Raw genomic sequence first — 4,135 nt, forward strand, 5'->3', positions numbered from 1 at the left:
TGAATTTTGGGGATGTAAACTCTTTTTTACATCTTAGGATTAGATTTGATGCATTGATCTGTCTTAAACTGAGTCTTCATCTGCTTACAGAATCAAAATAGAACTTACTTCCTAGAGTTGTAAGGATTAATTGAAATATTACATGTAGAACAGTTCATAGTATGACATATAGTAAGTACTCAATAAAAGTTCATATCTGCTCTTTATTGAAGTTGTAAAGGGTTTCATTTTGCTTGGGTCCACAATCCACATCCATGGAAACAGCAGTCAAGAAATCTAATGACACATTACATTGGGCAAATCTGCTGCAAAAGAGCTCTTTAAAGTGTTAAAAAGAAAAGATGTCACTCTAAAGGTTAAAGTGGGCCTGGCCCAAGGCATGGTGTTATAAATTGCCTCATATGCTTATGAAATTTGGACAACGAATAAGGAAGACTGAAGACAAATTGATGCCTTTGAGTTATGGTGTTGTAGAAGAATACTGAATATACCATAGACTGCCAAAAGAGTGAACAATCTGTCTTGGAAGAAGTAGAGCCAGAATGCTCATTAGAAGAGAGGATGGCGAGAGTTCTCCACATATACTTTTTTTTTTTTTTAATAGAGATGTGTATTCATTTTCCATCAACATTATTTCTGTTCTCTAAGAGAGAGTGGAAGAACAGTTTCAGACCACCCCGTGGTGGTTTCTACCTACTCAGTGGCCTGAGCGTTGGAGCGTTGTAGACCAGTCTTCAGTTGCAAGCTGAACACTCCACTGTTCAATAGGAAACTGCTGACTGGGCACAGAAGGCACCTGCACACCTTCGGATCAGTTTATGACCTCGGGCTGAGCAACAGTAAATTCAGGAAAGGGAGCAGTCCATTCACCCTGAAATTCTTCCTTGGTTACAGCCTTTTCAGCTGCAGCCTGCTTTTCCTTTTTAATTTATTCGAGATCCCTGTAGAAGTAGAGGTCATGCATGACCTCCCACGGGTGCTCCTGGGAGATGGTGCCACACATGCGCAGAACTTCCCAGGCCAGCATCCACCACATCAGAGCCATTGAGTGAGCTCTCTTGTTGTTGCATGGGATGGCAATGTCCAAGCAGCTCAGAGGAGAATCTGTCTTACTCAGAGCAATGGTGGGCAGGTTCATGTAAGATGCCTCTGTGAGAGGCTGGTGGTCAGCTGTAGGATCAGTAACCACCAGAAGATGTGGCTCTCAGAGGGCTGCCTGGATCTGGTTAGTGAAGGTTCCAGGAGTGAAGTGCCCAGCAATAGGAGCGGTGCCAGGGGCAACAGAAAACTTTAGCATAGCCTGCTGGCCAGTATTCTTGGAGGATATAACAGAGAAATCAGTTGGGTTTTCAATGGCAACAATGGCCTGAGCTGCCACAAAAGCTTCTCCCTGGTCCTCTTCAGGTATGAGATGTAGTTGCCATCACTTTTCCTTTTGTAGATGTACTGCTCCATTTGGAGGTCAAGGTTGATGCCACCTAAGTTGGTTCCTGCTGCAAGGAATTAGAGGACATTCTCCTCCTTCATCTGTAGGATGTCAAGGGCTCCAGACATTGTGACAGTTTCCCCTTTAAGTTATGACAGTAACCCAGGACAATGTCACATGGACCCTTCTCTGGGTCGTGTGGAAAGCCATCTCACATACTTTGGACATATTATCAGGGGGACCAATACCTGTAGAAGGACATCATGTCTGGAGAGTACAGGGTCAGCAAAAGAGAGGAAGACCCTTAATGAAATGGATTGATACAGTGGCTACAACAATGGGATCAAGCATAACAACGATTGTGAGGATGGCACAGGACCAGGCAGTGTTCTGTTGTGTTGTACGTAGTAGGGTCGCTATGAGTCTGAACCAACTCAATGGCACCTAACAACAATAACGACAAAGTTTTTTTACCGTCTTCATTCTAAAAATTTTTCTTCTACATTTTTTTCATATCTATATCACTTATATATGTACACCCACCGCTATCTTATTGACAGGATCAGGTTCCAAAGATAAGGTCTTTATGCAAAAGCTGGCATTATGCAAAAATGGAGGATCACCACATCAGATCACAAAATGGAGGATGACTACATCGTTACATAACTGCCAAATTACATCATTACATAATTGCCAACCCACTGAGAATCATGTCCCAGCCAAGTTGGCAAATAACCTTAACCATTATAGCCAGCATTACTCTTGCATCTCGGCATTCCTTACTGCCAGATGTATGTCATTAATGCACATAATAGTTGGATAGTTTTTTACTATTGTCATAAATGTGAAAAGTCAGATAATGAAATAATTGATAAATGAGGAGTAGGTGTATCGGAAAATTTTTTAGAATATATGCTATTATATATGTGTATATATTTGTGTATACGGAGCCCTGGTTGTGCAGTGGTTAAGTGTTTGGCTGCTAGCCAAAAGACTGGCAGTTCGAATCCACCAGCTGCTCCATGGAAATCCTATGGGGCAATTCTACTGCGTCCTATAGGGCCACTATGAGTCAGAATCGACTTGACAACTATAGGTTTTTATGTGTATGGGTTTTTATGCATATATATATGTATATGAACATATATAAATATATATAAAGAGAGAGAAAGACAGACAGTGAGAGAATGCTAGACACTTATACATAGTCCAATCTAAAAAAAAGCAAGTCTTTATCTAGGTACTGCCAACACAAACAGCTGAAAATTGAGACCATTAATACATCTTTATTTTTAGTATTATTTAATGTTTGTTCATGTGTTTTCATATACTACTGCTAGCTTGATTGACTTCTTTCATTGAACTGATTAGTCGTTTGGCCACAGATAGACATAGCTATACAAATGCTTATAAAACAAGAGATGGAAATTCTTAACTGTACAAGATGTGAATAGATGTGTGAAGTTTTAAGCTTTCTTATTTATTTTATATTCACAGGTGGTACTTGGCTTCAATATAAATGACTTTAACACTATGCATTATTCAATGCCACCCCTTAACTGCCCTTCTCATACTGAATCTGCTTTTATACATCAGTTGACAAATATTTGAAATTATATCATGCTTGAGATGTCTGCCAACTTTTTGATTATGGCAATATTAACATCTTTGCATGCAGAGTGTGTGCAATTATTTGACTATTTAATGTCATAATGCACTTGTCTTTTGAAATGCATAGAAAATTGAAAGTTATAAAATGATAAATATCACTCATATTAAAAGTAATCCATTGGAATGTTCATTAAATTTAATTAAATTATGAAAGAAAATGAAAGGCTAAACTGTATGGAATCCCAGAAATTTGCGATTGAATGTTGTTTCTTAAAGGTAAGGTTTAGCGACAGATGAAAAGAAGATATTTTTAAATTATAGTTTAAAATAAATAATGTTATAGCTAAATTTTTATGTTTTTTTTTTTGCTCAGGCACTAAGCAAAAGTTATGCAGGCATCATATAATTAAAATCTCACACAACCATGTGAAATATATGTCAAGAATTGTGAAGGGTCTGAGAATTCATTCTGCTTGCAAGTTAACAAGTTAAAACAATGCAGATTCTTGAGTTTAGGCAGGAGATACAAGACTCTTGGGTTAGAGACAAAGAAGTGTTTATTATAGCAGTAGCAGAAGCCAGAATATCAACATTTGCACAAGTTTCCCAAGCCCAAATTCCCACAGGACAATGTGACAGGGGCCAGATAACTCTTGGCTCACATTATAGGAGAGGAACCACATGTTGAGGAAACCCTAATCTTTCACAGAGGCTATAAGCAAACCTGCCAAACTTTTTCCCAGGGCGGAGATATGATTGTTATTATTCTGGATAGTGAAAGATACTGCCTCTGTCTTGGCAGTATCTCTAATTTCTAAGGCTGTTATGTATGTTAGTATTCTTGAAAAAATATTCTAGAACAAAAGGCTGTCAGGGCCTTGAGTCACAAGACATGCTTAAATGTAAAAATCCAGGAACATTTTCCCCTAACAGTATATATTTTATTTTCCTGAATTTAAATATAAGGAAGTTCAGGTTTAGAGGCCTCAGGTGACTTGATCAAGGCTACACATTTGCAACAAAAATCATTCTAATGATTTAATCCAAAGTGAATTTTATAGTTCTACCTAGCTATTAATAGGATTAGAGATCACCAAA

General features: G+C 38.2%; 1 pseudogene; it reads right to left on the bottom strand.

Annotated features, from left to right (window-relative positions):
• Window positions 1–355: 355 nt before the first annotated feature.
• On the bottom strand, window positions 356–1,554 carry LOC100657053 (small ribosomal subunit protein uS2-like; annotated as a pseudogene).
• Window positions 1,555–4,135: the final 2,581 nt, after the last annotated feature.

Source organism: Loxodonta africana, chromosome 10, assembly GCF_030014295.1.
Source record: "Loxodonta africana isolate mLoxAfr1 chromosome 10, mLoxAfr1.hap2, whole genome shotgun sequence".
NCBI classification, from domain to species: domain Eukaryota; kingdom Metazoa; phylum Chordata; class Mammalia; order Proboscidea; family Elephantidae; genus Loxodonta; species Loxodonta africana.